Source organism: Felis catus, chromosome B3 (assembly GCF_018350175.1).
Source record: "Felis catus isolate Fca126 chromosome B3, F.catus_Fca126_mat1.0, whole genome shotgun sequence".
NCBI lineage: Eukaryota > Metazoa > Chordata > Mammalia > Carnivora > Felidae > Felis > Felis catus.
Window position 1 is genome coordinate 111,402,351 of NC_058373.1, and position 17,337 is coordinate 111,419,687.

General features: G+C 36.5%; 1 protein-coding gene across 15 annotated transcripts in view; it reads left to right on the forward strand.

Moving 5' to 3' along the window:
* FUT8 (fucosyltransferase 8) overlaps positions 1-17,337 on the forward strand; it is a 312,310-nt gene that overhangs the window by 36,828 nt on the left and 258,145 nt on the right. For all 15 annotated transcript variants that reach the window (XM_045060078.1, XM_011283275.3, XM_045060082.1 and 12 more), the window contains exon 2: positions 12,051-12,148. The gene's annotated coding sequence lies outside the window, so the exon portion shown is untranslated. The remainder of the gene's footprint in view (positions 1-12,050; positions 12,149-17,337) is intronic.

Sequence of the window (17,337 nt, forward strand, 5' to 3'; positions counted from 1 at the left end):
TTATTTATTTAATGTTTTATAATTATTTATAGCTTTTGATTTGATGTTCAGATTTGGCCAGTGGGAGCCCCTTCAAGCTTACTTTTTTTATTTTTTTAACATTTCTTTCTTTTTTTTTTTCTTTTTCAACGTTTATTTATTTTTGGGACAGAGAGAGACAGAGCATGAATGGGGGAGGGGGCAGAGAGAGAGGGAGACACAGAATCGGAAACAGGCTCCAGGCTCTGAGCCATCAGCCCAGAGCCTGACGCGGGGCTCGAACTCACGGACTGCGAGATCGTGACCTGGCTGAAGTCGGACGCTTAACCGACTGCGCCACCCAGGCGCTCCAACATTTATTTCTTTTTGAGAGACAGAGAGAGAGTGTGAGCAGGGAAGGGGCAGAGAGAGAGGGAGACACAGAATCCAAAGCAGGCTCCAGGCTCTGAGCTGTCAGCACAGAGCCCGACGCGGGGCTCGAACTCACGAACCGTGAGATCATGACCTGAGCTGAAGTCAGACACTTAACTGACTGAGCCACCCAGGTGCCCCAAGCTTACTCCGTGTATGTGTGTGTGTGTGTGTGTGTGTGTGTGTGTGTGTGTGTGTGTGTATTCTGTTGTTGGGCCCTTGTTGGACTTTGAACTCTTTATGTTAGACATAAAATGATGTCTCAGGCTTACTTTATATATTCCCTGCTTCAGATATGAGAACAAGATAGGTAGATAGATAGATTCATGTATATATGTATGTATTTAAAATTTAGATACCATGATTTGGGTGCTAGAGGTTAATTTTCAGGGTCATTATGTCATTGCTTCTAAGATGTCTTACTGGACAAAACTAAGAAATAGATATATTAAAAATTTTTTTTTAATGTTTATTTTTGAGAGAGAGAGAGAGAGAGAGAGAGAGAGAGAGAGAGAGACAGAGCATGAGTGGGGGAGGGGCAGAGAGAGAGGGAGACACAGAATCCAAAGCAGGCTCCAGGCTCCAGGCTCTGAGCTGTCAGCACAGAACCCGATGTGGGGCTCAAACTCACGAACTGTGAGATCGTGACCTGAGCTGAAGTTGGATGCTTAACTGATTGAGTCACCCAGGGTCCCCGAAATAGATATATTTTTAAAAAGTTAAATTCATACATCAATTCAAACTTAACAATAGAGTCTATTTTGTATTAATTTTTTTCATTTTATGTTTTCCCCACCATACTAAATATCTTCGTTCCTAATAACATATTTATCTATTTGGTTTATTGTACATGTTGCAAAAAAATTGTTCACAAATCACACCAGAATTATAATTATCATAAAATCATAAAACTGAATTTCAAGATTTCTTTAGTAGTTCTTCTCTTTAGAATATATTCTGCTAATATACCTATATTAGCTCTATATCTGTAGCTAGAGTGCTTTCAGAGTCATTTTAAATAATTCTTTTTTGTGTGTAGTTATTTTACCAACTTCGTATGTATTTAAGATCATTTGTTTGGGGCTTTTGTTTTTCCTTTTGATTTAATTTTTTTTTAATTTTTTTTTAACGTTTTATTTATTTTTGAGACAGAAAGAGACAGAGCATGAACAGGGAGGGGCAGAGAGAGAGGGAGACACAGAATTGGAAGCAGGCTCCAGGCTCTGAGCCATCAGCCCAGAGCCCGACGCGGGGCTCGAACTGACCGCGAGATCGTGACCTGAGCCGAAGTCGGCCGCCCAACCGAGCGAGCCACCCAGGCGCCCCGATTTAATTTTTTTAAAGTTTATATTTATTTTGAGAGAGAGAGAGAGAGAGCATGAGCAAGGGAGAGGCAGGGAGAGAGGACCCCAAGCAGGCTGTCAGCATGGAACCCAACACGGGACTTGATCCCACGAACTGTGAGATCATGACCTGCACTGAAATCAAGAGTGGACGCTTAACCAACTGAGCCACCCAGGTACCATGCTCCCTACCCCCTGCCTTTTGATTTAATTTTATTCTTAATTATGTAAAACATGTATTTAGTTCAAAAATCAAAACTAATTAATAATATAAGCTTAGATAAACATTCTTCTACCCATATCTCCTCCTTTTGGTTCCATTCTCTTCCTTGCCTTTTACAAGTAACTTTTTTTTTTTTTAAGGTTTTTTTTTTTTTTTTCAACGTTTATTTATTTTTGAGACAGAGACAGAGCATGAACGTGGAGGGGCAGAGAGAGGGAGACACAGAATCTGAAACAGGCTCCAGGCTCTGAGCTGTCAGCACAGAGCCCGACGTGGGGCTCGAACTCACGGACCGTGAGATCATGACCTGAGCCGAAGTCGGCCACTTAACCAACTGAGCCACCCAGGCACCCCTACATGTAACTTTTTATTAATTTTGGTATTTCCAGTATTTTGTTTTAAAATATATATATATATATATGTATATATATATATATATATATAATATCTGTATTTTTTTTCTTAAAAGCTGGCATACTCTGTATTTGTTCTGTACATTACTTGTATTTACATAATAGTATATATACTGGAGAGCATATATGCATAGAGGTCCTCTTCATTCTTTTTTACAGCTATATAATATTCACTGTGCTAGTATATTGTAGTTTATGCATCCAGACCTTGTTGGCGTATTTCTCTTTTCCATTGCAAATGATGTCTCGTTGGAATAACCTTCTCCATATGTTGTATTTGTGAAAGTGTATCTTTAGAATGGCTGCAGAGTTGGGGGATTATTTGATCAGAATATAAATTAGTGCTATCTGATAGAAATGTAATATGAGCCACATGTGGCTACTAGAAAATTTAAATTTCAAAATAAAAAATAAAAATACAATTTTAATTATAATAGTTAATTATAAATATCCAAATATTACCACTTATATTTAAAATCCTGTCATTTCAACACTCAAAATGAGTATTATCATTGGCATGTAGTCAGTATAAAAATTATTAATGAGATAGTTGAATTCTTTTTTGTACCAAGTCTTCAAAATCTTGTGTGTATTTCATACTCAATAGCACATCTGAGTTTGGACTGGCTGCAAGTCAAGTATGCAGTAATGCTTAGCAGCCACATTTTTCTCACAGTTTGTTTTCTGCCTTTACTTATAGTTTTGAGGGTCTTTTGGCCATGTATACTTTGAAAAAGTGTTTTTATTGTTGACTTTATTAATTAAAAATGCTATCTTTTACCTTTGGATTTTGAATCACTGCTAGACTGACTTTCCTCATTCCCAGGTTATACCTGAAATCATCCATGTTTTCTTGCAGGACTTTCATGGTTTTAATTTTTATATTTCCATCTCTGATCCATTTGAAATTTATCTTATTTTTTCATATACTTACAGTTTTGTTGTTTTCTATTTCCTTCAAAAGATGTTTAAGATAACATTTTTTAACCTTCAGGAGTAAGGGCTTTTTGTTGTTATTTTTCGTATGTAGTTTTATTGCACTGTGATCAGAGAACATAATTTGTGTTATTTCTATTATTGTTGAACTTAGATTTTCTGTATGACCTTATATATGATCAGTTTTTGTGAATAGTCCATATCCACTTGAAAAGAGATTGAACTTTGTACTGTGATAGAGAGAACAATATAGTAAGTTCAATATGGTGTAGTAATTTACCTTACTGATTACATTGCTTTGGTCTTCTGTGGCTTCACCTACTATTATTCTGTTTGTATTAATTTTTTCATACAGCTACTGTAGTTTTTTTTTTTTTATAAAGCTTGCTATGGGGCTCTTTGGTGCAAAAGTATTCATAATTGATTTATCTTCCTCATTGTTAATTTGTCTCTTAAAATTTATTTATTTATTTTAATGTTTTTATTTTTGAGAGAGAGAGAGAGAGAGAGAGAGAGAGACAGACTGTGAGTGGGGGAGGGGCAGAAAGAGAGGGAGACACAATCCAAAGCAGGCTCTAGGCTCTGAGCTGTCCGCACAGAGCCTGACACGGGGCTGGAACCCACGAACTGCGATATCATGACCTGAGCCGAAGTCGGACACTTAACCGACTGAGCCACCCAGGCTCCCCAATTTATTTGTCTTTTAGAATAAAAAAAGTTGTACTTTGTCTTGCTAGGTGTCTTTTGGGCCTAGGTGTTTTTTGTCAGTTATTAAGATCATAACCTCTGCTTTCATTTTGATTGTATTTGCCCATTTTGCTTTTGCTCATATATTTCCTTTTAATGTTTCTTCATTACTTTGTTTTAGGTGTTGCTTGTAATGTAAGTATACAATTGAGTTTTACTTCATGAGCCAATCTAAAATAATCTTTTTTCTTTTAGTGGAGGAGTTAAGCTCTTTGCATTTATTATTGACAACGACATGCTAGATTTTAGCTCCTGACAAATATTTATTTTATTTTGTTTACCATGTGTATTCTGTTTACTGTGTGGCATTCATTATGTTGAATTACATTTTCATTGCTCTTTTTAAGAATTTGCTTTGAGGGGCACCTGAGTGGTTCAGTCGGTTCAGTGTCCAACTCTTGATTTCAGCTCTGGTCATGAACTTGCAGTTCCTGGGATTGAGCCCTGTGTCGGGCTCTGCACTGACAGCACAGAGTCTATTTGAGATGCTTTCTCTCCCTCTGTCTTCCCCTCCCCTGCTTGTGTGTGTGCACTCTCTCTCTCAAAATAAATAAATAAACATTTAAAAAATAAATAAAGATTTTAAAATAGCAAAATCTTTAAAAGAGTTTGCTTTGAAAATTTTTTGATATTTACTATATTTATCTGGATAAAGTATGGAGTTTCATTAGTAATAATAACATTTTTTCATTAATTGTGACAAGTGTTCTGTAGTAATATAAAATGTTAACAATAGGGGAATCTGGGTGTGTGGTATATGGAAACTCTTTGTATGCTGCAACTTCGCTGTAATATAAAACTGTTTTAAAATTAAAAAAATTGTTTTCAATGTAGTAGAATTGAAAGTATCCCGGATTGGTTTTGGAAAGTAAATTTTATGTGAATTTATTGCTGAACTTCATGAATATAAGCTGTAGTTTTCAGTTTCCAGAAAATTAGGGAGGTATAATCACTGTGTATTTGATGGTAAAGTTAGAGGAAAACATCTCTGATTTAGAATAATGAAACAAAAAGAAATTTTTGGACTGGAAAGAAATTTTTTAGCGAAAGATTAAAGAAAACAGTTGCTTTTAGAACTGGTTACTTGAATCATATCTTGTCTAAATGAATTATTTAGAATTTTTGGGGAAGAAGTCATGTCTAGTAGCAAGGTATAAAGATTAATGGGTATTTAAATAAGAATTTTGATGGTTCCTAGAAGGTATAGGGCTTTTACTCCCAGAATTTTAGAGTTGCAAGAGACATTTACAGTTTATTCTAGTTCTTTCATTTGTATAAGAATAACTAGAAATCTAGGGCAGTGATATGTTAGATCTAGAATCATGTAGTAAATTGATATTTAGAGCTGGGATGACATTTGAAGACTCTTTCATTTCTGTTTTAGGATTCTTACCTCAATGCCAGAATGTGTTCTTGAGAGTTACGATAATCTTGAAAGTCACAAGATCCTGGGTTCCTCATATCCTACTTAAAGTGCAGCTAAGGCATTGTTACATATTTATACTTGTATTTTTTAAAAAGGCACAGATGGGGTGCTTGGGTGGCTCAGTCGGTTGGGCATCCGACTTCGGCTCAGGTCATGATCTCTTGGTGGGTGAGTTTGAGCCCTGCATTGGGCTCTGTGCTGACAGCTCAGAGCCTGGAGCCTGCTTTAGATTCTGTGTTTCCCTCTCTCTCTCTTCCCCTCCCCTGCTCATTCTTTCTCTCTCTCTCAAAATAATAACTAAACATTAAAAAATATTTAAAAAAGGCATAGAGCCATAAGTGATTTTTTATTCAGCATTTCAGAGATAATGTTAGGTCATAAGCCTCTGCCTTGTTGGTTTTTTCTGTACTGGGTTTGTTCCCAGTAAGGGAAGGGCCTGGTAGAAGATTGTAGCAAAAAGGCCAATCATTATGAACTGTAGATTGGGAGCTAGAACTGGATCTGGTGCTGGAAACCATAAAAATGCCAGATGATGTAGGGGCTGGGATGGTGTTGGGTGATGACTTATATCATGACTAAGTGGACTTTCCAACCTGTAGTAAAGGGGACAGAATAAAGGAGGTTGCAGAGCCACCATCAAACTCATGCTAATCATGAGGGTCACTTCCCTTTTCACTCCCTGGAGCATTCTGCTACTTGCCAGCTAAGATTTGGAATAATCATAGATAATGAAGTAAAATTCATCTGACATCTGCAAAACATTTTTATTTTGCAAAGCACTCTGACAAATATTATTGTTTGATCCTTGCAATATCCTTGAGTTGGATAGAAGGGATATTGGTGAGCAGAAAATGTTAAATACTAATGTCAATGTATAACACAGTGTGTCAAGGCACTGTGTTACAAACCAAAGGATATGAAAATGACTACACATGGTCTTGGCTTTCATGGTGTACACCATCTTGTGGAGATTGGGGTGGGGAAACAGTCAAATTCAATGTAAGGCATATTGAAAAATATTTGGAAATTCAAACTACCATGGGAATTTAAAAGGAAGGATGTTATTACAACTGATGGAAATTTTAGTATTTTGCCTTCTGATTTCAGACTAGTTGAAAGGATAATAACTATAAAGGAATCTCTTTTTTTGTTGTTAAAACATTTATTTTAGTTTATTTTTTGAGAAAAAGAGAGAGAGAGAGAGCAAGAGAGCGAGAGAGAGAGCACATGAGCCAGGGAGGGTCAGAGAGAGAGAGAAAGAGACAGTCCCAAGCAGGCTCCATGCCTTCAGAGCAGAGCCTGATGCGGGGTTCAAACCCACGAACCGTGAGATCATGACCTGAGCTGAAGTCAAGAGTTGGATGCTTAAGTGACTGAGCCACCCAGGCTCCCCTGTTTTAAAAAATGTTATTTTATTGTATGTTACTGTGCTGTTAAGTTAGGCATAATGTTTTCACAAGGCTATTTTGGGACCACAGTCAATGACCACACAATAGTGGTCCAATTCTCTAAATAACAATCACTAGACAAACTGGGCACCCTCTCACATGTGGACAAATCTGCATGGAAAAGTACCAGAGTTTTAGGTGTGGACTTGTGTACTTTATTTGCCCTTTCTAGTGTATTAAGAAGTGACACGCACTTTAACTTGCCAAAAGCAATGCTTGCATCTTAGTGGCAACATGCTACTTACGTTACATACTGAAGTGAATACCAGAACTATAAAGGTAGGAGGTGTAAGTAAATTTCATTGGGAAGGGAGGTTGTCAACATAAATAGCAAATGGAGAGTGAGTAAGGAAACTCCTGTTGTCATAGACATATAAGACCTCAATCATATACAGGATACAGGAGGCATTTCAGTTTGTGACAGCCAGCCCAGAAATGTCAAATGCTTTTTCATTTAATCTCATACTTCTGGATTCCTACCAAAAAGGAGTACATTAAGAACGCAGAAAAGTTGCTTACTCAAAGGGTGAAACTCTCGAAAAGAGTAAGAGAGGGAATATAACTTAATGGAAATTAAGTTATGTAGAAGACTCTTTAAATTATAATTAACTACATTTTCATATCTTCACAGTAATACAAAACACAGTTACTTGCAGAACTGGTTCAGATTACTTGAATACCAGATACATTTTTAGTCTTGTATGTAAGTGTTTGGAAGTCACTTATGTTTATATGAATTGAAGCTATCAATACTTTTCTACAGCAGTAACTGCACACCAGAAAGGCCGAGGCAAACACAAATCAAGGGATGGAGTTTTCCCAAAGCTGCAGTGTGAAGACTATAAGCATTTGATTCCATACATGTGAATGGGTTTCTTTACTATAGGAAATTCAAATGGAATAAGGTTTCTTGAGGGGAAGAAGGATAATCCTCTATATGCATTTAGTTTTCTGCTCCTTCTGCAGCACCACATTATTCTCCTGCAGTGTCTGATGTCCATAATGTTAGGTTGTCTCTAAGCAACTTCATGGTGAGGGTACTGTCTTTGGATGAGGCTTCATTCAGTATATCAAGTTCTGAAGTGGCCTCATCAAAAGCCATTATAGCCAGTGTGGAGGCAAGCTTGGATTATTAAGGATCTCATAGTAAAATACAGAAAAGTTAAGAGCCAGCCCCAGGCAGATTGGGTGTGTGGGTTGCATCTCTTTCTTGCTCATATTAAAAGCCTCTCTGTAAGCTCCTTGGGAATTAACTTTTTTTTTTTTTTTTTTTTTAAATCTTGACCGCATGCACCTTCAGCAGCATATGAGAGGTAATCTTCCTTCATTTTCAGGTAGAAGACCTTACTCTCTAGATTAGTTGCATTGGCTATTAAAGACATATCCAACAAATAGCTTTTCACTGTTTCTTTTTTTTTTAAATTTTTTTTAATGTTTATTTATTTATTTTGAGAGACAGAGACAGAGCATGAGCAGAGGAGGAGCAGAGAGAGAGAGACACAGAATCCGAAACAGGTTCCAGGCTCCGAGCTGTCAGCACAGAGCCCGACGCGGGGCTTGAACTCACAAACCGTGAGATCATGACCTGAACCGAAGCCGGGCGCTCAGCCGACTGAGCCACCCAGGCTCCCCTCACTGTTTTTCTTACTGGGTGTTGTTTATTCTTTGCAAACAGCTGGTATTTCACCTTCATGGTTACTAATGTTTTTTTTTTTTCCACATATTATGCATTTATTACATGCTTTCAGATAACTTATTAATGTATGAGTGGTGTCAATTGGATACATCTAATTTTGGAAAATTTCAGTGTTCAGTGCTATCACAAAGTTAATTTAGCTCATAGTTTTCCTTTAAAATGGTTGATATAGTGCTTCCAGCCAAGATGGACCAGCAGGAATTGGTATTGGTATCCTTCCGCCTGAAAGAACTAACTGGATAAAAAAATATGAAACAACAGTTTCTAAGACATTTGCCATCAGGCAACACAAGACTTTGATCCCTGAGAGACAGGAAACAAACTAGGTGAGACTTAAGATTGCTCTAGCCTGGAGAGAGTTTCTAGGCATGGAGCAGGTCAGTAGAACCCAGAGGAGCCCAGAAATCTTACTGAGTTGAAGAGATGGAGCTGGGAAGCTGTGGGGAGCCAAGGCACCTAGAGTTCACAGGGCAGAATGTCAGAGAAGAGAGAGCTGCAAGAGAATTGGGCAGATCTCTAGAGGTTCCTTTCAAGAATTCAGTTGAGTACTAATCAGTGCATACCTTTGAGGGAACTACTTAAGGCTAGGAGGAACCACTCAAAAGGAATTGAGGGCACAATACAATACTTACAGCTCACATACAACACCAGGAATAGAGTCTGGATCCATCAGAGAAGAAAGTCTCATTATTCGCTGAGTGTCAGGTAGAGCATCTCTAACATTCTGGTTGTCATTTTTAGATGTTTGATTTGGGTCTTTTTTTTTTTTTTTTTTTGTCTTTACTTAAAATGTAGTCAACTTTTTTTCTGGTTTCTAGAACATATGGAATACATTTATAACAACTCTTAATGTCCTAGTTTCCTAATCTTATCAACTGTGTCATATCTAGGCTGGTTTTGATTGATATTTTTACTCATTATGGCTCTATTTTTCTTATTTTTTAAAAACTTGCTTGGAAATCAGTTGATGCTTGTCAGGCATGTAAAAGGAGACATTGCAAATTTTACCTTGTTGGGTGCTGGATATTTTTGTATTCCTATAGTCTTCAAACTTTTTCTGGAATATATTGAAATAACTTGGAAGGTGTTTGATCCTTTAAGGTATTGCTTTTAATCTTTGTTGAATGGGATCACTTAATCTAATTGCCCTACTACTGAGGCAGAACCTTTCTGAATACTTTACCTGATGCCTTGTAAATCAGAGGTTTTCTATTTGGCTAATCATCTGGTTACAGATGTTAAATTGAGGGTTGGGTTGTTCCTTCAAGGTTTGTTTTTAAGCTCTTTTGGGTTCATTAGAGAGTTGTCTTTTTTTTTTTTTAATGTTTATTTTTACTTTATTTTGAGAGTGGGGGGTGGTGAGGGTCAGAGAGAGAGAGAATCCCAAGCTTGCTCCACACTGTTGTGCAGAGCCCAACACGGGGCTCGACCCCATGAAACCTGAGATCATGAGCTGAAAAAGAGTGGGATACTTAACTGACTGAGGTGCCCCTAGTCTTTATTCTAGGACTGATTTAGCCATATTGAGGTCTCTCCTTATTGCCCAGAGTATACAAGGTCTCTCTCTACTCTGGTTGGATGGAACCTCCAACGTCCTCAGCTCTGCTTGTTCATTTTTTTTAGTTCCTCAGCTGTTGCTTTTTGCCTGGCCTCATGGATTTTACTCTGTGTGTAGATGAGTATTAAGTCAGACTCAAGTGGACCCCTACATAGATGGGGCTTTTTTTTGCATAATGTCTCCTCTGTGGTATATTATTCCAGTAATTCCTGCCACCTATAACTTACTGAACTTAGATCTTTGTCTTTTCAAGTTAAGGAGATTGCTGTGTTATGCTTTGAATCTCCCTGCCTACAGTGGTATCTAGACATGTCTCTTGGCAAAAAGTCAAGGTGTTTATAGGGCTTATCTAGCTTGTTTCCTTCACTCAGGGAATGCATAGCTATACTATTGTCCAGTGTCTGTAAACTGTTTCATCATATGTTTTCTCTAGTTTTGTAGTTGCTTACTGTCTGAGCATAAACCTGGTACCAGTTACACCATAATGGCTAGAAGCATAAATCCTAAACTACTGGATTATTGTGGGAGGTTGGTAAAGCCTTTCGGGTGAAGTTTAGGAAGAAATGATGACGAGCCCTTAGCTGATTTTTCTAGTTAATGGCCATTTAGGAATTGTTTGTTTATGGGCCCTTGGAGTAGTTAACTTAGCAGTAGTTTGTCTTTTTCAACCAGATCTAGCAGTTGAGATAATGTAAATAGTAAAGCACTATACTAATGTGCTTATTATTTTTAGTTTAATTTACTGAATGTTCTTAATAAGCTGGTCTGCCTCAGAATAGGTTTTTGACTTTTGGAATTTAAAATGAAAATAGTTGGATTAGCTTATGCTAGAGGAGTTGAAGTTGGTTCAATATTATCTCTAATCACAAAAAATTGGTTTCAGTAGGCTTTGGTGTCATTGGAGAAAGACTGCTTCTCATAATTCATAATAATGTCAGTCCTAAATCTCATGTATCAGTAGTAAGGTACCTGGCAGAAAGACATATTTCCGAAGAATGTATTGTGTTGCTATCTTATTCTTGGCTTTTTGTACTTAATGACTTGTACATATGTACTTAGTAAACATTTGATGTGTGAATCTTTATTAAGACCATTCACTTGTCAATCATACGATTACTTTCTATGTGTCAAACATGGTAGTATATAATTGGGAGACAAAAGAAATAAGAGATAGGGTCCCTTATCAGAAGATCACATGAGATGGCGCCTGTATAAGGCAGCAACATATTCTGGCAAGGATTAATGGAGTACAGAGTGATTTTATCAGCTCTCAGGGAGAAATGGAGGGGCTGGATTTTGAGAAAATTGATGGATATGCATTGATTCACCAAGAGGATAAGGGAGAAAAAGTCCCTCTTCTAAAAAGAAGGAATGGTGTGTTGCAGAGAATGACAACATTTTTCTGTGGAAAGCAAGCAAATTAAATTGGCTTGAATGGAATTTTCTGTAGAAGATAGTCAGAAATTAGGTTGTAGAGCTAATTGGGGTGTGAGGGTTGTAGAAGATTTTGAGCATTAGTCTGAAAAGAGAGAATTCTGATTGTCCTATATGTTAAAAAGTAGACAAAAGTAAAGGGTTTTGTGTTCACACAGTAAGTTTTATAGGTGCTGACTTATTTTAAGATAAACTATGGAGCAAATTAAGACACTGTTACTGTGTTTGACTGTAATTTGCAAAGTAAAAGCCCGTTCTTTATTGGGATTTGAAAAACACTGCTTGCAGAAAAACACTGCTTGCAAAAGTTTCACATGTTATAACATGTTATAAGGGAGAAAAAGGAATTTTTTAAATGGTATAATAACTGAGGGTATTCTAACTGAACTTAGAGTAGGGCTCAATTTCATTTGTTTATTTGTTTTTGTTGTTCTAGGTTGCTGCTTTTGCTAAGAGAGTACCCATGACCCTGATGGTATTTTCATTCAAGATAAAGTGTTCTATTGCCTTTATTGATTAACTGAACGAATTCAGGTTAGTATATTTGTGGACAGCACTTCCCTGTTCTAATTATAAATTAATATGTTGAGAAATGGATAATTATGTGTTTGAAGCATGTATGTGTATAGCAGTGAAGTAGAAAGACCCAGGTCAGTCTAACCTCTGTTGAATTGTGTATTAGTTAATAAACATTTTCTGAGTACCATGTGTAATCTGTAATACATATAATAAAAAAATGTTTTACTCCCTGTTTATGGCTAAATATGGTACATTGTACTTGCATTGTTGTGTGGTATATTTGGTGCTGAAATAAACAACTCATCTTAGAATTTTTTGACATTTTTGATAGCTGACTTTTAAAGGTTGGATTCTTGTCCAGATTTTAGTCCTACATTAAAGTTATTATTTGTTTTTAGTGTTTAATCTTGGAATTTTGACAAATGTATATTTGTCACCATAATCTTTTAAATTCACTTATGTTGTCTCTTTGTAGTCAGCCTCTCCCTTCGCCACAACTCCTAGCAACCACTGATTTGTTTTTTGTCCCTATAGTCTACCTTTTCGTGTATGTCATTTAACTAGAATTATTTAGTATGTAGCTTTTGAAATCTAGTTTCTTTCACTTGACGTAATGCATTAGGATTCATTCATGTTGTGTATACTAGTAATTTGTTCTTTTTTTCTTGCTGAGCTATGTTCTGCTATATGGTGATATATCATTTAGTTTATCCATTTACCAGTTGATGGACTTTTGGGGGAGTTTCCAGTTTTTGGTGATTATATCAGTCAAATTTATCACATTATATTGACTGCATTCCCTATGCTATACTTTCCATCCTGTGACTTAATTATTTTATAACTGGAAGTTTGTACCTCTTAATCCCTTTCATCTCTTTTGCCTTTCCTGCCACCTCTCTGGCAACTACCAGTTCTCTGTTTTTATGAGTCTGTTTCTTTTGTTTGTGTGTTTTGTTTTTTGGATTCTATATATAAGTGAAATCATATGGTATTTGTCTTTTTCCATCTGACTTATTTCACTTAGCTCAGTACTCTCCATCCATGTTGTCATGAATGGCAAGATTTCAGTATTTTTTTTTATGACTGAGTAATATGTGTATATATATCACATCTTCTTTATCCATTCATCTGTCAGTGGAGTTTTATGTTGCTTCCATATCTTGGCTATTGTAAATAATGCTGCAGTAAACATATGGGTACATATATGTTTTCGAATTAGTATGTTTATTTTCTGTAGATAAATACCCAGAAGTGGAATTGCTGTGTTGAATGGTATTTCTATTTTTAATTTTTTGAGAAACCTCCATATTGTTTTCCATAGTGACTCCACCAATTTACAATCCTACCAATAGTATACAAGGGTTGCCTTTTCTCTATATTCTTGTGAACACTTGTTATTTCTTGTGCGTGCGTGCGTGTGTGTGTGTGTGTGTGTGTGTGTGTGTGTGTGTTTTCTTTGATACTAGCCATTCTGACTGGTGTAAGGTGATATCTCATTGTGGTTTTGATTTGCATTTCTCCGATGACTAGTGATGTTCATGTTTCTGTTGACCTTGTCTATATCTTCTTTCAGGTCTTCTGCCCATTTTTAATTGGATTGTTTGTTTTTTGGTTTTGAGTTGTATGACTTCTTTATATGTTTTATATATTAGCCCCTTATTGGATATAGCCCCTTATTGGATTTGCAAGTAGCTTCTCTCATTCAGTAGGCTTCCTTTTCATTTTGTTCATAGTTTCCTTTACTGTGCAAAGCTTTTTAGTTTGATGTAATCCTAATTGTTTATTTTTGCTTTTGTTTCTCTTGCCTGGGGACATACCCTGAAAAATATTACTAAGGCCAATGTCCAAGAGATCATTGCCTGTTGTTGTTGTTTTTTTTTTTTAAGTTTTATGGTTTCACGTATTACATTGAGGTCTTTAATCCATTTTGAGTTTGTTTTTGTGTGTAGTATAAGAAAGTGATTCAGTTTCATTCTTTTGGATGTAGCTGTCCAGTTTTCCTAACACCATTTATTGAAGAGACTGTCTTTTCCCCTATTATATATTCTTGCCTCCTTTGTCATAGGTTAATTAACCATTTAAGCTTATGTTTATTTTAGGGCTTTCCATTCTGTTCCATTGATTGATGAGTCTGATTTTGGGCCAAAACCATACTGTTTTGATTATTGCAGCTTTGTAGTACAGATTCAAATCAGGGATTGTTGTACCTCTAGCTTTGGTCTTCTTTCTCAAGATTGTTTTGGCTTAGATGATTAAGCTTCCTTTTTTTTTTTTTAATGTTTGTTTATTTTTGAGAGAGAGAGTGTGAGCAGGGGAGGGGCAGAGAAAGGGAGACGCAGAATTCGAAGCAGGCTGTAGGCTCTAAGCTGTCAGCAAAGAGCCTGAAGCGGGGCTCGAACTCATGAACCGTGACATCATGACCTGAGCCAAAGTCAGGCGCTTAACTGACTGAGCCACTCACGTGCCCCTAGATGATTGAGCTTCTTGTCAGCAGTGATTGTTTTAGATTTTGGTATTTTCTGAAGGAAGGATAACAAGTATTACAACTTGTTGAATGCATGGTTTAGTCTCAGCCATACATGGACTACTTGGAGTTCATTAGAATACCTTGCATCTGTGGTGGATTCTACAAGATTGGCAGGGCAAGAAAGTAGAAAGTGAATTTCCTTAAAGCATGAGAAAATGGAGCCTATCAGAAGGGTAAAAGCTTCTTACATAATTATTACACAAAATAGACCTTGAGGAACATTTAGGTTAATGCCTGTGTGTGTGTGTGTGTGTGTGTGTGTGTGTGTGTGTGTGTGTGTGTTTTGTAAATGGGAAAAAGGAGACCTAGAGAGATGAAGTGATAAGCTTTTAGTCATACAGCTAGCTGGAGACATGTAGTGTGGTGGCTCATTTTACTCATCATCCTGCCTTTCTTTATCCTGGGATTGTTGCTTGACCTAAGGGTAGGGATAAAGTTAAATTGCTCAATTTAAAGTTGTTTACAGTTTAAAAATACTATTTATGTCCGCATACTATTTGGAAATTTTAGTTTTTGACAATTCTAAAGACATTCTAATATAGCTTCTCCCCCACCCTCCAGGATGCAGAACACTCTCCAAGTTTTAAATTAATGTAAAAAAATAAAAATAAAATTGTTTATAAAATTCAGTTTTTAATTTCTTTTTCAGACTTTAACTTCAGACTTTAAGTTAGAACAGGTCACTATTGAAATGGTATTAGATACAATCTTAGATTTCAAACAGATACAAAAGAAGTGTTGATGTTTAAATATAACTATGTGAAAGCATTTTTATGTAGATCAATTTAAAAGCATAAAATTTATTTATTTATTTTTAACATTTTATTTTATTTTTTGAGAGACAGAGACAGAGCGCTAGTTGGGAGGGGCAGGGAGAGAGGGATACACAGAATCCAAAGCAGGCTCCAGACTCTGAGCTGTCAATACAGAGCCCGACGCAGGGCTTGAACCCATAAACTGTGAGATCATGACCTGAGCTGAAGTCAGATGCTTAACTGACTGAGCCACCCAGGCACCCCTAAAAGTATAAAATTTAAATAAGACCTCTATTTTCACAAACATTTCAGATAAATATGGACCTTAGATTTTTTGGTTGAAAATCTGAGTACCCTAAAATCTGCTCTGGAGGATTTCACTAATTAACATGTTTACAGGTATAATTAAAGTGCTCCTTTTTCTCATGAGCACTACCAAACCTAGAAAATTAGCAAAAAAACTTGTTAGAGATACTATTTTAGAAATGGAACATTTTAAAATAAATATAATATCATAGGTATTTACTTTTGGGTATTTGATGTATAGGCATATTAAGAAATTGTGACTCAGTTCAAGTAGTTTTAGTTATACAGAAAGTATACTTTGCTCTAATTTTTTTCTCCTGTAACATGTAATACTTATTGTGTTATACTATGTTCATTCTGATTTCCTAAGAATTTCTAGCCTTTTAGGACAAAGAGGACACCTATTTGGAGACAATTCTTTAGGAGTCTTTTGTGTTTCTGTCCATATTCTGAGCAGAAGCATTGACAGCTTTTGTTGGGGGCTGTCTTTTAAGGAAATTTGTATAGCAAACAGCCTACGTAGATAGAAATAGTGTTTCCATAAGGACAGGTGATAGATTTCTTTGCTGTTCAGGATAATCAAGATAATCCCTTTGGGGGAAAAGATAGGGTTTGTTACTCCTTGAAAGATTTAGATTGGATAAGCTCAGCTTTTTTCTCCTATAATACAGCCTACTGTGTGTACAGGCATCACTGGCTCTCCTTGTGTTGCCTGTTAAGAATTAGAGCTTGGGGAACCAGTGCAAAAGATTATATTCTGGCCACTACTGTTGTTTTGAGTAGTAAACTTCTTTGTCTCTGACCCAAGAGTGTCATACCTTCTGCCAGGATTATCTGATGCTGATTTAACCAGGTATCATTAGCACAACCTACTGATAAAACAAAGCCAAGTTTATGGCTTATGCTGTGAAGGAGAATACCACCTTGCAAGAGCTTTGGTGGTATCTTAGAGGGGCAAAATCAAGGCTAAAATGTGAGAATTTGAAATTTTATTTGAGTCTTCCAGTGGTAATGATGGGGCCTGATTAGGATTGAATACCATGATATAATAGTTTAGAATTGGCGAAACAGCAAGGCAAGGATTTGAAAATTGTTGATGTTTCTTGTTGAAGAGTTGATGGGTCTTTCCTGAAGCTTCTGTAATGAACAATCAAGTTATATTCATGCAAGAGTCTTCTGGAATAGTAGAGGTATGCTAATGAGGACATTGGCCTAATAAAGTCTTGTTAATATACACAGGAAGTTGTATGTGTAGGTAGTTACATTAGTTTTCTAGGACTGCTATCACAAATTACCACACACTTACGGGCTTAAAAAAATCCTTTCATCCCTAACTTTTGTTGTTTACAAGAAGTCCTTAGTGTTTTTTGGTTTGTAGCAGCATAACTCTAATTTCTACCTCCATCTTCACATGGCAGTCTTCCCTCCGTATCTGTATTAAAATTTCTCTCTTATAAGGACACCAGTCATTGGATTAGAGCCCACCTTAATTCACTATAACCTCATGTTACCTTGATTATATCTGCAAAGACCCGATTTCCAAATAAGGTTATGATCACAATGAATGAATTCTGGAGAGACATTATTCAACCCAGTACACAAGAGTATGTGGTTTC